Source organism: Equus caballus, chromosome 20 (genome assembly GCF_041296265.1).
Source record: "Equus caballus isolate H_3958 breed thoroughbred chromosome 20, TB-T2T, whole genome shotgun sequence".
Taxonomy (NCBI): domain Eukaryota; kingdom Metazoa; phylum Chordata; class Mammalia; order Perissodactyla; family Equidae; genus Equus; species Equus caballus.
This window is the reverse complement of record NC_091703.1, coordinates 8,633,476-8,655,015: the sequence shown is the minus strand read 5'-3', so window position 1 is coordinate 8,655,015 and position 21,540 is coordinate 8,633,476. Positions and strand designations below refer to the sequence as shown.

General features: G+C 44.1%; 1 long non-coding RNA gene across 2 annotated transcripts in view; it reads left to right on the top strand.

The window, feature by feature from the left end:
* Positions 1–20,821, top strand: part of LOC138919341 (uncharacterized) — a 66,736-nt gene extending 45,915 nt beyond the window's left edge. For both annotated transcript variants that reach the window (XR_011429468.1, XR_011429469.1), the window contains exons 5-6: positions 16,539–16,873; positions 17,014–20,821. This is a non-coding gene — a long non-coding RNA (uncharacterized lncRNA). The remainder of the gene's footprint in view (positions 1–16,538; positions 16,874–17,013) is intronic.
* Positions 20,822–21,540: the final 719 nt, after the last annotated feature.

Below are 21,540 nucleotides of genomic sequence, written 5' to 3'. Positions count from 1 at the left end.
TTCCCCATTACAGGAGGGCATTTGTGATGAAGTGACAATGTATTTTTTGAGGAGAAAATATTGGTAGTAGAAATAGGCAGGTGTTAAGAAAGAAGTAGAAATGAGCAATCTAGAAAGTGTTCCTGACCACATAGCAAGAATCGTGTGTTTTTTTTGACATAGAATAAAACAACGAAAACACCACCAGAAGACCAATAATCAATTAAGTACTAGTGTGCCCAGAGATCAGACCAAATTATTCCCTACCCTATTTTACAGTATTTTACCAACTTGCCTTTGCATGACTCAAGTTTATGCCATTAGATTTTTTTGCTTTTAAAACACTCTAGTAACATTTAGCTAACACTTAAAATTAAATTACATTAATAATTTATATTCAGTATACTATATTATAAGGCTTCAGTTACATTATGCTCTTTTGACCAAGGTACTTTAATAGTGGTTGGCTTTTGGATAAAAGCCTAGAGACATTGTCTTTTCATTGTTGCATTTATTATTTTAACACTCACAACCTGTGTTGTATTGTATAGCAGTTTCAGAAAATAGTAGGGTCTATAGTACATGTAACAGTGATATGGAAATATTTTTCAATTCAGAAATGGGACTGAAAGTAAAATATAATTATCTTAATTACCTTAATTATTAATTGTATCAATTATCTTAGTAACTACAGCCTGTGTGTATGTATGTGTATCTGATAAGACTTGTGGAATTCCTTTGTTTTTAGGTTTTATTTGAAGGGCAAGTAAGAATGCTTTGGGGCTTAGCTGTTGTTAATAGATCTCTGAGTTGCAAATGTCACACACCTGTCAGCCATGAATGGCCCTTTCTTTCTTGAGCTGCTGTGATGTCACTTTGCCCTATTTCGCTTCTAGCATGGCTTCTCTTTCCAGCGTACTCTCTAGCGATTACTCATCTCAGCAGGACTTCCCCGTCAGCATCTGCTCCGAAAGCCAGTTATGTGTGAGAGAATGTGGGACAGTGCTTTGACAATTGCAAAGGGTTATTATGTGGTTGGTGGCGAGGAGGAGATCTTGGCTACCCCACATAAAGGACAAATGTGGTGGGCGATACCTCCACCCACGCCCACTGCACATGCTCCTCCTCAAGCCTGTTTGCTCATTTTCTGAAAGCTTCTAGTATGAGCCTCCCCAGGAGCTCACCTCCCGCCTCTGCAAAACCTTGTGACACAAGAGTCAATAAGACATAGTCCCTGCCCTTGAGGAGGTCACTGTCTGGGACATACATCACTTACCACCTTGCTTCGTTCACACCATCTATTCCTTAACCCAGTGCACACTGGCTTCTCCCCTGGGAGGGCCAACTACCCCGCAGCGTTGAAGCTTGGTGACCTCCTTCTGGGCCTGTCCTGCTTGACTTGTGTGACAGGAACTGCACTTGAATGGCAGTCAAAACACTGGCACTGGAATTTTAGCTGGGGTTTCCATTCGTGCTGTCCTTTCACTCTCCTTTCACAGTCCCCAGTCGTCCTTCTTAAACCCAAGCGTGGCAGTTACAGTCCTTGGCTCCAGAGCCTTCCATGGTTCTCCCCAGCTTATATTACTAGCTGTATTTTTAGCATGGCATGCTCTTCCCTTCTTTTCTGCCAGCTTCCCTCTGACTCCATGCATACTTGCTGTTCTCCAAATAATAGTATTTTAGGCCTAGGTCCTTACCCCATCTGTATACTTGGTCCCTGAGGTCTCACCTCCAGTTCCCCTCCTTTTCACCCCTCCCTGCACTGCTTCCATGGACTTCTATTCATTCTTCCAGGTCCAATTAAAAACTCGCATTGGGGTGGCTTTCTTGACCTCCATACAAGGCCAGGTTTTTGTGCTGAATACTCATTTATTCCAACCATGCTGTACCATTTATAATGCATTACCATTTTTTGTGTATTTGCTTTTCTTTTTCACTGCATTATGGGCCTAATTAGTTCATTTAACCTCCTCTCTTTTCACACCTGGCATTTAAAAGATGCTTAATAAAAGTTTGTTGAATGTAAATGAATAGCTTAACTCCTCCACTTCCTCCAATGGCCCACAAGCTTCTCAGGGACAGCCCTTCTGTTTTTCCTCTGTTTTCTCCATCGAACTCAGCTCAGTGGCCTGCCATGTAGTAGATGCTAAACAAGGTTGAAAGTGGTGGTAAAAAAGAACCCTGAGTAAACCAACATACAAAATTTGCCTGGCAACATTGCAAGTTAGGGGGTGGTGGGAGAAAGGGGTAACGTTGCCCATTTTTTAGATGAAGCACCTGAAGAACACAGAGGGTGTGTTGTGGGCACAACTCTTTGACTTTCAAGTTGTACTATTTATTTAGTTTCTTTGGACACCTCCGGAAGTCTTGTCTAAGGGAATGCCAAAGACTGGGCGGACATCACAGCATTCCCCACTGACCTGCTTGCAGACGTCTCAGGGTCTCGAGAGAGCCAAGGGCTCTCGCAAGCTGAGCACATCCACCAGGGAAAGAGCCCCCAGCCCCTCTTCGCCAAAGGTCAGGGTTCTTTCACGTCCCACAGCCCTCACTGTTTCTTTCCCCTGGAGATCAAAGTGGACTCCAGGTTCAGGCCAGCTTTTGCATCAGGACAGTAGGCACTTATGTGACCGACACAAAATCTCCATTAAAAAGCATTGTTTCTGGTGGCCGGACCCGTGACCGAGTGGTTGGGTGGGCGGCCCCGAATTTACAGGCCCAGATCCTGGGTGTGGACCTACGCACAGCTCATCCAGCCATGCTGTGGTGGTGTCCCACATACAAAATAGAGGAAGATTGGCATGGATGTTAGCTCAGGGACCATCTTCCTCACACACACACACACACACACACACACCCACACACCCCCACACCCACGAAAAGCATTGGTTCATACTTTTAAGTTCTTTTGTTTCTATTTTGGAACCAGGTTCATTCACTCAGCAACATCTAACAGTGTTTCTGCTGCTGTGTGTCAGGCATTCTGCTAGGTACTGGCATACAGTGATGGATAAAGTAAATGTGGTCCCTGGTCTCAGGGCCTCCAGACACTCACACATTTGCTTACTTCCGACTACCACGCAGGTACAATGATCTGCAGTGGAGGTGGGGTAAAGCGCACAGGGCCACGAAGGAGGGGGCTGGCGCTGGAGCTGGGGCTGGGGCCAGGGGTGTGACTTGGCCTCCAGGGCCTGTTGTCCAGACTGGATGACCTCAGGGCAGCCAGGCTAGAGAGACAGAGGGAAGCAAGGAGGAGGCTGATGGAGCAAACATTTCAGAGAAGAGGAAATAGGCAGAATGTCCTTTTCTCTCCCCAAGTGGGGAGATGAAACTTATGGCCCAGGTAGCTTTCTCTCCCATTCTTCCCAGCCCTGGCTGGCTAGTTCGGAAGAGTTGAGCCCTGTCTCTATTTTCTCTACATACACACAGGCACGTAAATACACACACACATCCAGCCACACAGCACTATGGTCTCTGCTCCAGCTTTCAGAGTGTCCGACCCAGGGCGGGTGCGGGCTGCCTTTCTGACCTCGACTGCTGCTTCTGGGGCAGCCACCCTGTCGCCTCGAGCTAGTGAGGTTTTGTTTCTATTGAGACAGTAGAAAACAAATGAATAGAGGCAGAGACAACATGGACTTCAAGGTAACAGAAGGAAGAGAGAGTGCTACACTGTTCCGTGCGGCAGTTAAGCAGCCAAGCACTTTGCCTTTGCTGGCTATTACCTGGAGAAAAGGCTGGCCTGCCCGATGGTGGCATTCTATTTTTGGACTGGTCAAGTTGGTATAAAAAGTGAAACTATCATAAAAGTTAAATTGGCAAATGTCGATTTCCTTCTTTTACAGATTTCACAACTCAGGCAGAAGAGGAGTTAAACTGTAGTGGCAGAGCAAAAGTCACTGTGCTGTTTCTTGGAACTGTTTCTGCCTAACCAGTTATCATTTCTCAAGCCCTCTGAGAGCGTGCCAAAAGCCATCTGCATAAATAGTGACAGGCTGAGCAGCCAGCACTGGGTGTTCTAGTCTTTGGGCGTAATGCTGAGCAGTTTTTACAGTTATCTCTTTAACTGGCCTCTCATTTGCTTTTATTTTAAGCAGTGCCTTTTGGTGGAAAGTGCATTGAACTAGGAGTCAGAATATCTGGATCTAGTCTTACCAGGCCATAGCAAACTACTGCCTTCGGGAGGCATCTGATTCTTTACCAATGAGAGGAGAAGCAATGAAATCAGAGCTCTAAAGGTTCTTCCTAACTCCAAGAGCTTATGTTCTAGACCAGAGCTGGCCAACTCTGGCCTACGGCCTGTTTGCATTTGGTCCGTAGGCTAAGAGTGGTTTTTACATTTTAACGGTTGAAAGAGATTGAAGGAAGAATAGCATTTTGTGATCTATGAAAATGAGCTGACTTCCAATTCAGCGTCCATGAATAAAGTCTTATTGGAGCACGGACATTCTCATTTGTGTACTGTCATTTGTGGCTTCTTTGGCTCTGCAATGGCAGAGCTGAGTGGTTGCAGCAGAGACTGCACGGCTCACAAAGCCTGAATTGTTTACTACCTGGGCCTCTGTAGAAAATAGTGATACCTGTTGGCCACAGTGCAGCATATATCCTTATTTTCTGCATTTATGAAAATAATAATACCTCATTGAGTTACTGTAAGAATTAAATGAGATCGTGGATGTAAAAGCATTCTGACAAAGTTAAAAGCATAAGTAAATATTCACAAGTCAATTAATATTGAGAGAGGATATCATGTACGTAGACACCCAGCTGCTGGGGGTTGCTGATAGAGAAGGAACAAACCCTTAATAATAGTTTGTACAAAAACAAGTTATGTTTTTATTTAGCTGGGTTGAAAATGGACAGGATAGGGTTGCAGATGTGTGAAATTCTGTGTGCATCTGGAAGAGAAATAACAAGAACTTATTTGCTGGGTTGGTGTGATTCTAGATGAGTTTTTTTGCCTCAATTATTCAAACTGCTGTTATAACTCCGTTTTAAAATAAATAAGAGACAAGGGAAAGTACTTATCCGATCTTATTTCGATACTAATGTTTAAAAAAGGTTTTTTTTTAATTTCCAAAGTGAATGTTGAAAGGTAATGGATGAGATCCAGGTGTCTGCATGTCCTTTACTTAGTTGTGTACAGGCAACACTGTCCCAAACAATTGAAAGATATAGAGAGTCAAGCATTGGAAACAAAATATAATTTTAGAAAAATTACAACGGCCACGATTTATGGGTTTTCTTACACTAATATTAGAATAACCTATTACCCATTTGATAGTTCATCTTTTATTTAAGTGTTTAATAAGAACAGCGAAATTCTACTCGTTTAAAATTTAACGCGTTCGGAAAGTTAGGAGGAAAAATGAACATTTTACACGGGGTTGAGGCCATTTCAGGTTTGGCAAAATACACAAGGATCAAAATTTTTCCTGAGAGGTTCAGAGCTTCAGCATGCCAAGGAATAACCTAGAAATAGTGGAACTTGGATTTCAAATCCTATTTTGTAGTAGTTCTTGTCTAGGAAGCTTCCAGATCAACTCAGTTAGTTTGTGTCTTTGGGATATTGCTAGTGTTGTTCTTTCCCCATGAAAGTGACCAGCTGTTTGGTTGAACAGGGAGAGTTCGCTGTGTGGATGTGGACACAGCCTTACTGTGAACTGTGAACAAACTTTACACAGAAAGTGGGGTTTCCCTTCTCTCTTTCCTGAGGCACAGAATGATCTGGACAATAGGTTCCCAGGAGGCTAGGGCACCAACTCCTGGGCTGGTGATGTGGCTCCTCCTGGTATTGGCAGTGGGACCTTGGGCAAGCCACTTAATGCTGGAGAACCTCGACTTCCTCATCTCCAAAGGAGGCTGATAGAACCGACGTCACGGACCTGTGAATGCTAACTGAGAAAAGCCGTGGAAGAGGGCTAACATACGGTGCCTGGCATGTAGTCCTCTTTCAATAAACGTTCGTCATTCTTATTATCATGAGCGGTGAGATAGCTAAAAGGCAAAAACAAATCAAATATTTCTTGGTGGTGGGGGTGCAAGCAAATGCCTTTCCATTTCCTGTAAGCTCTGGGTCAAGTGGTAAATGTAGACTGTCCAGCTCACTGGTTTGTAGGATGAAAATGTCTGGCAGAATTTATTATCAACTTTAAGTCTTTGTAGAATGCCTTAGGCAGAAGTCGGTTCTTTAGCCCTTGATGAGGGATTTTTTCACCCTAATATCCATCCAAGAAAATGATGAAGTACACACTGGTCATTTGATGTGTCAGGAATGGTCAATAAACAGTGACAAAGGATCTTTCACATTCTCACAATAAGCACTGCTGCTCCTTCTCACCATCTTCCCTGATGAACACCATCTGGAGTCAGCTCTCGCTCGAGAGGCAGCTCATGTAGGACTAAGTCGGGGGCCTCCTGAAGAGTTATCTTTGCCTTTTTTTTTTTTTAAAGCATGATAACTGATGGAGCTCCCTGTTTTTGGACCCTGGATTCTAGTGGCTCCCATCCTGATTTGGAATACAATTTTGGGTAATGATTGAGTTATTTTTTTCTTTAACTCTCTGTCTTCTCAGTCTCTTGCTTGTGTGATAGAGGAGGAGCTAAGCTGGCTGTGAGGGAGCTGGGAGTGGGGAGGGAGGAGCTCTGGGGCAGTTGGAGTGGGTGAGAGTGACAAATGGGGGAGGTGGGAGGGAGGATTTAAATTGTGTGTTGTGTATAATGGATGGGCAGCCTATCTTTGGTGTTTTTACGAGAAACAGTAGTAAAGAACTATCTAACTAACTAACTAACTAACTATATACACGTGGAAGGGATGTTGAACTAGTGATTAATTGACTGCTACGCTGGACCAGATGGGGCCACCACTATCAGCTCCTCGTTTATACCCTGTGCCTAGAACAGTGCCTGACACATTGTAAGCACTTAGTAAATGTTTGTTGAATGAATCGCCGCCATCCTGGTTCCAGATTTGTATCTCACGAACCCAACGCCTTAGATCTCCAAATGAGTTCATTCAAATCTAAGTGTCCTCTAAACCTCCTTTTCCTCCTTTTCAAGGAGGTAGCCAGTTAAGACAACTCTCTTTTGGCCTTTCCTTGCCTATCCCCCTTCTCCCCTACAGCTACCCCTACACCTACATTCCAGAAGCAGCTGCAAGTGTCTTTAGAAGTCATCTCTCTTAGAGTTTCCCAAGTCCGTCCTTATGCTTTCTGAGCTTGTTTCCTCTTTACTTGACAGGGGTGGTCACGACTTTGGAGGGCTAAAAGATGATACTTGTTCAGGGACCAAGGATTATGTACATTCTCTGTTACCCAGTCAGTGCTCCTCTCCAAAAAGTCCCAGAGGAAGACAGATGTGTGGTAGTAGCCCATGTCCAAGCTGTGATGTGGAAGGGAAAGTGATCTAATACAGGGGAGAGATGGCCCCAGGTCACCATCATGAATGGGCGAGGAAGAAGGGAGCCACAGCCATAAGGAGGTTATCTTCTGATTCCCGACACCAGCATGGTCGTAGGGTTGTGGGGGCCTCCTCTTGTACTTTGTCAGTGTGTGTGCATGTGTGAGTGAAACCATGAGCTCTCTTTAATGGTTAAGCTTACTGTCTGCGCATGGGTCACCTACGTCATTGTGGACCCCTTGTTGTGGGAGTGGGTGTCAGGAGGGCTTTAAAGGAACCAGTGACTTCGGGATTAGTCATTCGCATAAGACTATAAATCCCACTGGATGATCATCATGAATTCAAATGTATCTAATTGAGTAACATTTACTGTGCTCCTACTGTGTGCCAAGTGCTAGAAAGAAGAGGAAGAAACAAAATCTACTCTCAAGTGTGCCACAGCTCAGTGAGAGCATATAAAAACATAATTAGCATCATAATAAAGAATGCAGAGGTGCTGTGGGATGCAAGATGGCGGAGCAGTAATTTCTTGCCTGGGGGAGGGGTGGTGTAGGAAAGCTAGAGAGAGGCAGGTTGTTTGAGTTGCACCATAAAGGATGGTTAGAAGGTTGCCAGGTGGACGATACGGGGGAGGGGCGGCCAAAGGCATTCTATGCGGAGAGAATAGCAATGAGCTAAAGCAGGGACCTGCAGACATGCATGATCTTTTGCAGGCACAAGCAGTAGTTTTGTGAGGTTGAGGGATTCTAGAACGTAGGGTTCACTAAGGAGAAAGAAGAGTGAGAAGAAAAAGGAAGACTACATTCTACTCCAAGGCCAGTCTCTTGCAGGTTGGGTTCCCCAGATGCTGAGATGGAGTTTGAGAAGATGTTTATTTTAGTGATCAAGGCCAATGAAGGGGAAGGAGCAGGATTGGCTGGAGGGAGAAGCTGAATTCCAACACAGATCCCACGGAATTTCAGCCACCCTGGTGGGGAGCCTTGTCTACCTCCTTTCTTTGAGCATAGCTGGAAGAGTGGACCATCTAATAGCATGCTTGGGAAGTCAGCGCCCACCCTCCCCACCAGCCCTCTAACCTCATCAAAGTTCTTAGAGGGCCCTAGTTGGGACAGTGTCATCCAATGAAGGGTTGGCTGTTAGTAACCCCTCAGTGACAGTGAATATGGGAGCTACACCTAGACCAAGACCCAGTTGTGGTTGAGAGAGCCACCTTGTGAAATCTACAAGCCAACTTATGGCTAAGTGGCACTGTAACTGTTGACTAGAAGTTGTGGGTGACTATTAACACTGCTGTCTAGGAAGCACCTCTCAACTCGGTTGTGAACACATCCTTGAACTCCAGGCTCCCATCCCTCTGTTGAATGACTGGACAGGATGTCTTGCTTGACATTGCCAATGACCCTTCAGGAGGGCTGTGAACACCACAGAATGAAGACACCAGGTGTATTCCAGCTCCAGTGTGAGTCCACTATAAGGACTTGACCGAGGGCTGTGTGTTCTATAAGTTGGATAAGGTTAAAGAACGGCAAGGAGAGCAGAACAGAGCGGTGGTTCATTTGTCTTAGTATTGGGTCCTCCGAAGACTCATTCTTGTTTTATAATTTTGTTTTTTGTGTCTTTTTGGCTTGATTATTTTTATTTACTTATTTAGTTTTTGGTGAGGAAGATTGGCCCTGAGCTAACGTCTGTGCCCATCTTCCTCTATTTTTTATGTGGGATGCCTGCCACAGCATGGCCTGATGGGAGATCTGCGTCAGGGATCTGAACCTGTGAACCCTGGGCCGTCAAAGCGGAGCACTTGAACTTAACCGCTACACCACTGGGCCAGCCCTCAGTCTTGTTTTTAATACCACACTGCCTGGGTTTAAATCCTGCTGCAAGCACTCCCTAGCTATGTGACTTTGGTCAAGTTACTTAACTTCTCTGTGCTTCCATTTCCTCAAATTTAAAATGGGAACAATAACTTCATAGGATTGCAGAAATCGTTGTGAAGATTAAATACCTTAATCAGACCAAAGTGATTAGAACAACGTCTAACATATAGTGTTTTGTAAAAGTTAGCTGTTACTATGATTATTTTAAAATCACTTAAAAACACATAACCCCAAACATTTAAGACTCTAAAAAGCTTTGAAGAAGAAGAAGAAAAGAGGAGAATGATGGCAATGGATGTGACACCTAATTCCTTCACTTATTTAACTAACTTTTTGTAACATACATCAGATGCCAGGTACTGTGTGAAGAAGCAGTTTACCTAAATAAAGAAGATAGAGTTTCTACTCCTGAGGATTCACAGTTTGGTGCAGCGCCTACAAACTTAAGTAAAATATCACAGTGTGCTGCCCTGTGCCTATATTAGAGGCATTTTGCAGACACCATGGGAAGAAACCGCCTGCCCAGGGAAGCTCTGGAGAGGGAGATGTGAAAAGGTGAGGAGGAACTCAGCAGGTGGGGAGGGAGCAAGTTGCAGGCGGAGGGTGGAGCAGGGGAAGAGGCGAGGTGTGGACGGGCCGGTGGCTGGGTTCTGGAGCAGTTGAAGGTGGCAGGAGCAGGGAGAGGCGAAGGGTGATGGCTGCATAGGTGAGCTGGCGCCAGTCTGCCCGGCGTCTTGAATTGCCAAGCCGGGAGCCTGAACTTCACTCCGACAGCAAAGAGCAGGGGCGGGATGTGATCAGATTCTGTGTCTCAGAAGCCTTGTCTGGCTTCACAGCCATCTGTAGTCCGTTTCACTTCCTTGCTAGCTCTTTGGTACTCAGAGTGAGAGCTGAGGACCAGAAGGGTGGGCATCGCTTGGGAGCCTGTCAGAAATGCAGAATCTCAGGCCCCACCCAGACCCACCGAAGTCAGCCTTTGAACGAGATCCCTGGGTAACTGGTTTGCACAGTAAAACCGGAGAAGATTAATTCTGGACCACATTGCATCTTTAGGTTCAGAGCATTTGCCTTACAAAGGTTGTCCTCTCCTTCATTCTGTTGCTGGAAAGCTGCGCTCACTGAGCAAGAAGAGCACAGGGCTTTGGGGCTGAGGGTGGCTCTGGTGAAACGCTTGCTGAAGGGCTGTCGTCCCTGCAATGTCGGGACTGCTGCTCTGTGTCTATCCATGGCCTCTCTCAGTTGGGATATTTGTTCTTAGCAGCTGGCACACAGACATGTTTCAAGATGTTTCTGCCCATCAGGTGCTTAAAAATCATTGCTCTCAGATTTTCATGTCCAGCCTAAGGCTACAATGGAAGTTCTAATCTGTTCCCATAGTTCTCTGTTCTGTCAGGCTTTCTCCTTCATTAACAGAACCATTGTGACCTTTATTTTCCAAACTTTTCTTCACTCTACCCTTCTAGAAGTTTCCAAACTTGTCTCTGGGTGCATGTTTTTTTTCGGGGGAAGAGGTGAGGTGACTTTTCAAATAATTATTAATCTACCAGCACTCTTTCAGTTCACAAATAGCACGAGAAGGAAGCTTTTCTCCTTTTCCAGGATGTATCAACCTCAAAGAAATGACTGTGGATCTGAAGGGAAGGAAACGCCATCTTGATGTCTGGGTGCTGCCATTCCCTGCTTGTACCCAAAGGCAAATGCACATGAGCTAAATATTGTATTGCCCCAAATAAATGAGCCTCTAGGCATCAAAGACTTTTTTAATAAAAGCTGAAAGCATAGCCATTACACTTTTTTCAAGCTACTATAGAATTGGTATGATGTTTCAAAATATAGGAAAAGGCAGGAAAATCATAAGAGAATTCTTTCCTCCTTTCAACTTCCTATGATAATTGAAAGAATAATTATCGCAAAGCTGCCTGGGTGTATCTTACCAAGTCAATCCTGGAACCAGATAGTCCGTCACAGCACATCAGAGATCGACACACTATTCTCACAGAATGAATGCTCTGCTAAGCAGTTAATCAGCCCTTCCTTCCAAGTGAGGGCAGAGAAGACAGACTAAGGAACTGTGGGGGAAGAGCAGAGCTTTCTTACCCTAACATATAAGGGTAAATCCAAAAGAGACATTGTTAGGACCTATTCCAACAAACACGTCCTACCAAACACAAAGACATGAAAACAGACAAAGAGATTAGACTGTAATAGAGCACAGTGTTTAGACCAGGGCCTCTTAGCCTTGGCCTACTGACGCCTTGGGCTGGATAATCCTTTGTGGGGGGCTGTCCTGTGCATTAGAGGTGTTTAGCAGCATCCCTGGGCTCCACTTACTAGATGCCTGTAGTACTCCCTTGGTTGTGACAACCCAAAGTGTCTCCACACATTACCACATGTCCCCTGGGGAGTAATGTCACCCCTGGCCTCAAACAACTGGTTTAGACTAAAGAATGGGTAGGTTGGATTCACATCCCAGCTCTGCCACCCATAGCCCCTTGATGTTGTAAACGTCTTTTAGTCTCTCTTGAGCTCAATTTCTTCATCTGTAAAATTGGGGATATTTCATGGGACTACTATAGGATTAAGTACTCAAATACACATCAGCTGGCACCTAGTAAGTGTTCAATAAATATTCACAATTTTTGTGATGACATCCTCTCACCTGAGGTAAAATGCTGTAACCCATAAACTGGACCCACTCGTTAACAAGAAGATTAAGGACACAGACCACATCTTACATTGTCACATGGGGAAAAGTTCTGCTGGAGCCAACAAAAGCATGGATTCACCCCACATTCACCCCCAGCTCACAGAAAGGCTCTCCGCCCGTCGGATTAGGAGAGCAGCCCTAGCGACTCTGAAGGACTCAAACAGCCCTAACAGGGGGGCTGGATTTAACCTTGGAAATCTGGAAAACAAGAGGGCACAGTGTAAACAGAGTGAAAAAGAACAGAGGGCCTTTTAGAAGAGCTGTGAGGCTAAAACGAAATCCTCCCTCGCTGGGCAACACCCACTGTCCCACGGACCCGCCTCACGTAGGAAGTCCCTGTAGGATCCGAAGTCACGGGCCGCCCTTCTGAAGAACATGGCGATGACTCCTCGCCGCTCTAATCTGCAGATGGTCCCCAAAGCAGAAACACCCCGTGTTCTCTGAGATGCTGAACTAAGAACTCTGGGCAGAGCCTGGGGCGGGGGTGGGACAGGGAGTGCCATGAAATAGAGGTAAAATCCACCAGCTTTTGATTGATTTTGTTATGGATGCACAGATCAAGCAAGATGTGAGCTTTAAATTGATTGCAACACGTTGCATTATCACTGTCTCCTCTGATTATTTAATTTCTGGTCTGATCTTATCTCCTATTTCCCAAGATGCTTCTGAAGGCTTTCTCGTCCACAGCCTAAATTATGCTTTCTTTTCTCCTGCCAGTGTTGCATGTTCCCAGAGCGTGCGTAGATGGGGAAAAGTTTTATATAGCACAAGATAGTACTTTTGGGGCCTTGCCCTTGCCTATAGCAAATTCCTTAGGTTTTGAAGGAAAAATCTGTCTCTCCTTGCTTTTTTTTGTTATATCTTTAATCGCTGCAATTATTTCAAGGCCTTGGTGTATTTTCATGTGTTACTCATCTACTTTTTCATTTTACATTTCATTTCATCCTGAATTTAAGTCTTAAAATTTCAATATTGCCTTGAGTGTTGTCAGGGTTATTCTTCATGCCAAAAGGCTCAGAAACGGAGCTTTACCTGGCTCTAAATTATTTTCTTTTTCTGAGACACTGTTATTAGTCAGGGTCCTGGTAGAAAATTGAAAAGAATATTAATAAAACACTTTGGGCAGAGATAAGGGAACCAACCCGGGATGGTGAGGCATCCAGGAACAGGAACAGTGAGGAGACGTGACCACCCTGGGGCCCGAGGGGCAATGAGGAATGGGGACAGGCTTGTCAGAGCCTGCTGAGAAATGTACAAGAGGTGGTCCCAACGGGGGGGCGGGGGGGGGGTGGCGGGGTAGCTGTAAGGGAACACAGCCACCAGCAGCCCAGAGAAGCAGGGAGGGAGCAGGGAGAAGAAATGCCCTACCTCTCTCTTCTCCAACCTTTTGGTTTCCTAATGGTGCCTCCCATTGGCCAATCTGGGTGATCTAGTCCAGAGAGATTAGCTGCCTGAGCAGAGAAGGGCAGGGAATAGGTCTGGGTTGAGGTGGGGATAAGGCACCGACAGAATAACCAACATCAACCCCTTCTTTACTTTTCGCTGTTGAAATTCTCATTAGATTATCAATAGATGAGCAACTCTCAGCAGGTTATCAATTGTGACGAGTACCTATGAATGCATGCCAATTCTACTCTTGTTATGATGAAATCAATTTATGCTCTTCCTGGAGACATATGTATATACTTTTTTCATTTTAGGAAACTTCTCTTTCTCCTGCTTGATCAGCCTCGTGTCCCTGTACACAGTGGACAGCTGTCTTTAAAAGCCTGAATGCCCATACAGAGAACCTGTTAGAAACATTAATTCTCAGCCCCTACTCTATATCTACTGAATGAGAAACTCTGGGGTGGGGCCCATCCATCCATCTGTGTTAACAAGCCCTCCTGGGAGCCTGCTGCACACTCAAGTCTGAGAAGCACTGGGCTAGATGTTGTGTGGACATCTCTGGTGCTTCTCTCACACCACATCCAGGTGTTACTGTGGCAACCAGCAGTGCACAGGTGTAGCCTGACCACACCTCCCTTCAGCTGCACCATGTAAATCTTCTCTGCCTCTGGGCTTCTCTTCCACCACAGTGTGGGATAACTGGGGGAACCTGCTCGGCTGTACTTGGGCGTGTGCACCCCTGGAAATGCTAAGGAGTTCATTAGTAGTCCTGGGGAAGTCCTGGACCAATGGAGGTTGGGAGCCAGTGGGTAAATCTCTCTCCCAGGGTCTTGGGGTAGAGGTACATTCTGCCTCTGCAGTGGTTCCAGTGGGACTGAGCCCCATTTGCCCAAAGCACTTATCAGCTCAGTAATACACGTGTGGATGGGCATTCTCTCTTCCTAATCCCTTCATTTTTGTCTCCTGGGATCACTTTCCAAAATAAACGAACTGCATGCAAACCCTGTCTGAGGCTCTCCTTTTTGGAGGAATCCATTCTAAGACAAATGTCCTTTCCCCATCTTTCATCAATATTTTACTCATCTTGAAGTACCTCTCTCCTCCCAGTTCGAATCAAATACTCCCTCACTTGTGCTTCCCTGGTGCTCATTTCTACCATCATAGCAGCGGCCACAATCTGTCTGGCAATATGGTTCTGTAGCTATCTGTCTCCCCAGCTAGACTGGTGCTCTGGAGGTCAGGGACAGTGTCTAGTCATTCAAGGAACTCTCCCTGACCCACCCCTGTCCTGGAGTGTTTTTGGATAGTGCTGAGCACAATAAATGTCTGTTGAATTTAATAGGATGTCAGAGTCATGTCTGAGGGCTTTTAAAGTCACATTGTAATGTTCTCAGTGCATCTGAGTGGGAACAGTAGTGTTCTTTGTTGTTGTGGTCCTGAAGCTGTGAGGCTCTCTCTTTTAGCTGTTTTTAGTCCAATTGTTCCTTGCAGTGAGGTGCGATTGGTTGTGACCGTTCAGTGCAGCCAGGGCCTGCCTCATGGGCATGCGTCCTGTGAGGTTGCACAGGGCCCCGTGTTCAGAAGGTCCCTGTGCTTAGCTTAATGCTTGGCTGTTGCCGTCCTGAAATACTTTATCTTTGAAGTTGTGTTTCATGCATGTGAGCAGAGGAGACACACGTTGTACACATGTCTACCCTTCCCTGTTGCCCATTCACATGTGGCCTTCATGGCACCCCACGAGCACAGAACCGTGGTGGACCCAACACGTGGGAGCCCAGCAAGACTCAAAGTGGGTACAAGGCAAGTGTGTTGTGTCCACGACTAGTAAACCGGGGAAGGGAGGGTAAGTAGGGGTGGGAGGGGAGTAGGGAGGAAGGCAGGGAGCCATGCTTTTCTTGAGAACCAGGCCAGAGCGTGCTCCAGGTGCAGAAGGCAATGGTGTTCTCGCAAACACCAACGACCAGGAACCCTGTCTCACTCGTGCGTTTCCCTGTGCTAGCTCACCACTTACGCTGAAAATGACGACAGAGAAGAAAAGGGAAAGATAGGGTAACTCGTCGTTCCTTTTCCTTTTGCTTCTTCCTTTCTTATCAGTAAGCCGAAGACAGCGTTGGTAAAATATGCACATATCAAGAGGTGAAATAAATGCAGTTTGGTTAATTTTATTTAGTGTTTCCACCATTTAGATAAAAATAAAATACATATGCATAAATGAGCTACAAAATCTGAATTGTATAATTTCAATGATTCTGTGTACAAGTTGAACATTCTTATACCTGCATTTAGAATAGTCATTGCACAATATAAAGATGAATGGGAAGATTTAAATACATTCATACATAAAAAGAAATGTTAATTCAAGAAGAAATGAAAAATAAAGTAATACATTAACAAATATTGTGCAATGAGCCAAATGTGGTGTGTGTGTGTGCGCGTGTGTGTACAAGTATATAAAATAAAATGCGTGAACAAATAAGGAGAAATACCTGTAAGGTGAGCTGCTTCTTTTCCGAGTTAGAATGTGCCAGGCTTCGGGAATACAACAATAAAAGCCATCACCCCTGCCCAAGGACTTCCCAGATTAGCAGGGGATTCAGACAAGCAACTCACCCATCAGAGAAGAGGGTGGTGAGAGCTCTGAACATCTAGCTGCATGGGGGTCGGGAGCAAAGAGGGCATCATCTCAGCGTGAGCCTTGATGGTGTCTTGTTTACCTGTGAGGACTAGCCACCCTCACAATGGTGCTGGCGTTCAGTCGGCACTCAATAGCCAGAGGAATGAATCTGATTCCAGGTAGTCTTTTGGAGGAGATGACTTCCTAAGTGAAAGTTCAGGGCCTGGGCTTGTGGACACCTCAGTTGCCCAATTAACCTCCAAAGATCGTGATGAGGTTGTGATTGAGGGAACCAAGGAGAAGCCTTGATGAAACCATGTTTCCTAGAGAGTCCCTCTTAGGGTGGTGGGGTGTGTCTCCAATGTCAGGGGAAAAAAGAAACATAGGGGCCCATTCCTGCCTTAGGTGTTATTCTTCTTCACAAGGACAGTGTTTAATTTTGCATTATAAATTTCACAGCTAATAATTAGGAAAGTCTTTGTGTGTTCCTTATGTAGATGTAATATTTTCCTTTTCTCACATTTCATACATTCATCCATATAACCTATTCTTTTTTTCTACTGAATTCATATTTCTGCCACAGGAGACTCAATAACCTACACCCATCAAAGAAAGACTTGTTCCACAAGCCCCTTCTTAGATGGCCCCGGGACCTGGACGATGATACGTGGCAATGACTGTCATCCAAAAACTCCACAGTGCTTCCCCTGCGTACCTGTGGCTCTCCTGCTTGGTGACACCACTGTTTGTGTGTTAGTTAGACTGGAGGTGCTTGAGAGTAGCTCTGTGTCTAAGTCAGCTCAGAGTCCCCCTGGGGGCCCAGCACAGGGCCTGGTACTTGGGATGAGTGCAATAAATGGAGTTGGTTGAATGAATGAGTTAATACTGTCTAATTGCTCCCAAGCGTCTTCAATTATGGTCCTTGATGCCTCACTTCCTTGCCTTATTTATACTCTTTTCTTGATACCTTTTAATATAGAATATACACACATGTGCACATGTACCCCCCCTGCCCCCAACATACACGCATGCACACTGACCTTATATATGCACAACAGAACCTGACTAAAAAATTTAGTGGGGACACTCACACTTGTTAAGACAGTTCACAAAACCATAAAAAAATGATCGATTGCTCAGTCTGGCCCCTTGCACATTTGAGCATGATGGAATCCTTTGATAGTGTCTGATTTCAGAGCACACCTGTAGGCCTAGCGACAGCCTGCGCTCCTGAGTGGGTTTGGGAAAGAACTTATTTATTGTAAAGCTAAAATTAAATTACACGTTTTTACATGCTGTTTAGCGGCAGCAGCTGGTGCAAACCTTTGTCAAAGCAGAACTCTTCACACTTCAGGTTTCAACTTCAGTGAGTGGATTACTGTGTAAAACTTGTGTTGGTTTTTGGCATTAAAAATGAATAAACTAACTTGGGAAAATTAAAAATCATGCCCTTTATCTTCCTTTGAGTTAAAATCTTTTAATTTTAAAAGAATTTGGATCACTTCTCTTTTTCGATGCTACTCTGAGTTTCCTTGTTCCAGCCAGGACACCTGGATCAAAATGCTGTGACGGTGAGGTGACCGTCTTCCCTGGAGCAGCTGGAAATGGCCTTGTTTGGGGTCTGAAAGGCTAATCTCACTAAGCTTTATGTCTGTGGTGCTAAATGTAACAGTCTTTGCTTCCTAGCCACCAGCTGTGCTGCCACATGCATTTGCTATGGCCTGTCCCTCTGTCTGTCTCCTTGCCCTGTCTCATTGCCTATCTTTGAGAAAACATCCTGCTCACAGGGAAAGGTCCAGGATCAACTCATGAAACTCTGCTCTGCACCAGGTTCCTCCCGCTGTAACACACTTCTGTTGATAACAAACCCTGTGCACACAACTTTTCATACAATCCACCTTTTGCAGTGCAGGAAAAAGGAATCTGTCAACACATATCGTTACAGAGGCAGCTATGGGTCTCAAAAATAAGAGGAGAACCAGAATGTAGGGCAAAATTTTAAAAAATGCTAATTTAAATGGAAAACTAACAGCTATGAAGACCCTCACACCTCCTGAAATTGAAGCTAACAAGATCCTCACACCACAGATAGGGTGAGCTGTATGCAGGAAAGCTGTCAATGGTGACATGCCTATATGGTCATACCTTGTTTTATTGTGCTCCACTTTGTTGTGCGCCACAGATATTGCATTTTTTACAAGACCCTCTGCCAGAAAAACGATTATGACTGCCTGAAGGCTCAAATGATGGTTAGCATTTTTTAGCAATAAAGAATTTTTTATTCAGTTATATACACTTTTCCTTCTTTTGGCGAGGAAGTTTAGGCCTAACATCTGTGCCCATCTTCCTTCACTTTATATGTGGGTTGCCACCACAGCATGGCTGACAAGCAGTGTAGGTCTGTGCTTGGGATCCGAACCTGCGAACTCAGGCCACTGAAGTGGAGCACACTGAACTTAACCACTATGCCATGGGGTGGCACTTGTATAATGTTTTTCTAGACATAATGCTATTGCACACTTAAGAGATTATAGTATAGTGTAAGCATAACATTCACATGCACTGGGAAACCAAAAATTTCATGAGACTCACTTTATTGCAATATTCACTTTATTGTGGTGGTCTGGAACCAAACCTTTACTATCTCCAAGGTCTGCCCTATGCCGTCATCATCTATGGTTATTGCGATTATTACTTTACAATATTTTAGGTATTTAGATCTTATAAAGTATTTTTTATGCACACAATTCTTGGTCTTTAATCATAAGTAGGTATTGTAATCTTCTACAAGAGAGGAAACCGAGGCTTACAGAAGTTAAGTGATCCGTACAAGGACACTCAACTAGAAGATGGTAGGGTTAGGACCAAGAAATGAAGCCTATGGATGCATCACACACTTTTACTACTGATGAAATTAAGATATTTCCTTAGATATCTTTAGGAAGCAGCCAGTCTAAAAGGGGATTAACAACAAACACTGTGTAACTTGTTAACAGTGTACAAACCTGTCATAAAGTGGAGTGATGAGCCTCTTAGGCTCTAGAAAGGGAGGATGTTGCTAAGAATTGTTGAGTGTTTCCAGCACTGTCAAAGGAGACAGACATTATATTTAGGGAACAAGAACTTTGTAGTCGCTGAAAAACTATATTCTTCACTGGGGACAAGATATTTCATCAGCCTCGAATGAAGCTATCTAATGCATCCTATCAGATGAAGCAAGCTCCAGGGTCGTTCAATCTTTTCCAGTTGGTTTGGTGTAACAGACAAACATCTAGTTATTAGTTCTGTTTCATTAGTACCTATTAGCCGGAGAGGGGTAGGGTGCCCTGTATATGGGACTAGAAAATTACAGTCATTGGAAAATTTGTCTTTTGCTTTAAAATTAAGGCATTGGCTCCCTAGTTTGTAAATCAGGCTCTTGGTGACTTGGTTACTGTAAACCAATTCTCCAGCACTAACTCACCTCTGGGTGAGCTAGACCTGACTGAGTTTCGACAAGACTAAGCACTAGATCTTAAACCCATGAAAGTCATACCAAGTGCAGCTGTCTGAGGTCCTGGCTGGATCTACCAGCTCCCCTTCTCCACAACGTAGTACAAAAATAAATTTGATTAGATGGTCCACTGAAACAACATTCTTCACCAGGAGCATCTTAGATTTGGAGGGGCCTTTGTAATCATCTAGTCCAATCTCCTTCCCACATAGAGGTCGCATAAGTAGTCATCTAAGTCAGTCAGGAGCTTATTTCCTTAAAATTTATTCACTTTTGGATAGCACTAATTGTTAGAATTTGTTTTTTCTTATATATTGAGCTGAAATTTTTCTGCCTTTCAGTTTGTTTCTCTAGAGTTGCACAGAATGAATCTACTTCATCTACATGAGAACTATTTGAATATTAGACTTGCAGCAATTATACGCAAAATGTAAAAATTCTTTACAACAGATTTCTCTTCTCCTTAACCGTTTAAGGAGCATTCAGTTTAAGAGAAGAACTTGATCGGGTGACTTTTGTATCGTAGGCAGGTAAGTCTGGCTGGAACAAAGGTTGAGTTTGTGAAGTCTTTTAATCTTTCATTACATGGCAATTGTCACGAACTGTGAAGGTTCAGAGATTTTTTTCCTACTTGCAAAGTTAACAAGTTAGCCTGTGACAATGTCATGGATGCTGGCAGAAGATATGAGACTCCTGAGTCTGAGACAAAGGACAGTTAATACTCACAGCAGGAACGCAGAGTATCAGCATTTTCTTATGCTGGGTCCCCAAGCCCTTGTTCCCACAGGGCAGGCGGACGGGGCCTGATGATACCTCCACACACTGTGGGGTGTGTTACAGGAGAGGAGCCCCAAGTTTAGGAAATCCTGATCTTTCATAATGGGCTGTAAGCAAACATGCCAATCTTTGCCTGAGGAAGACCTTATCTTTATTATGCTGGACAGCAAACAAACCAGTGGTTTTCTCCAGAGGGAGACACTATGCAAACATCCTTGAAGAGATAATCCAAGCGCAGGTAGTCAGTATCTCTGCCTGCAAGATGTGCAGAAACATGAGAGGCCTGTGGAGAATTGTCTGCTAACAGCCTCTACCTTTAACTTCCTTTCAACTCTTCCACACAAATCTCCAAATCACCTCAACCAGTGCACTTATTTTTCTAAACCTCTCGTCAAACCAAAACTTCATGCCAAAAGATACTAGGGGCTAGAAAGAAGAAAAGGCTAAGGGCTAGAAAGAAGAAAAGGAAGGTGGGAGATGCATGATTCCTTTACTTCCCTACTAAGTTTTACTTACAGCTTCCACTCCCAAGTTCATTGGTTCGTGTCCAAGAGACTGTTTCTCCTCTGAATAGTGCAGATCAGAAGAACCTGAGTTCCAACCGTGCATGGATTCAGTGGAAGTTGTATCATAAATTACACAAAAACTAGAAGTTCTACATGACAAAAGATAAAATAAAGTCATGAAAAGTCAGGTGAGAGAGTAGGAAGAAACATTGCAACATCTTTAATAGACCAAAGATTACTATCCATACTATTGTTCCTATTCCACTTCATCCACTCCCAAAAAAGACCAACAACCCAACGGAGAAAGGACAGAGAGTCTGAATAAGCAATTCACAGGACAGGAAATAAAGTGGTCGATAATCTTACGAAAAGATATTTAACCGTAAATGTTAATCAGGCAAAAGCAAATTAGATAATGAGACATCCCCAATATATTTGTAAAATGTAAAAGACGGATAATAGCCAGTGCTGGGGAGGAGGTAAGAAATAAACACTTTCAAAGCGGCGAGGGGTGACGTAAAGTGACACCACCTTTTTGGAGGCCACTTCTCAGTTGAATCTCATGAGAACAGAACGTAACTTCATGTTGTCAGTAATAGCAAAATATTGGAAATAATATAAATGGCCATAGTGGGAGAATGGTTAAATATGATTTATCCATGTTATGGAATATAGCCATGCAGTTTTAAAAAGAATGAAGTAGAGTGTATTTATTAATTTTAAAGGATCTGTAAGAAATATTGTTAATTAACAAAAGGAAGTTGCAGAATAATACTTATGATATTATCATGTAAATAAATGTATACATA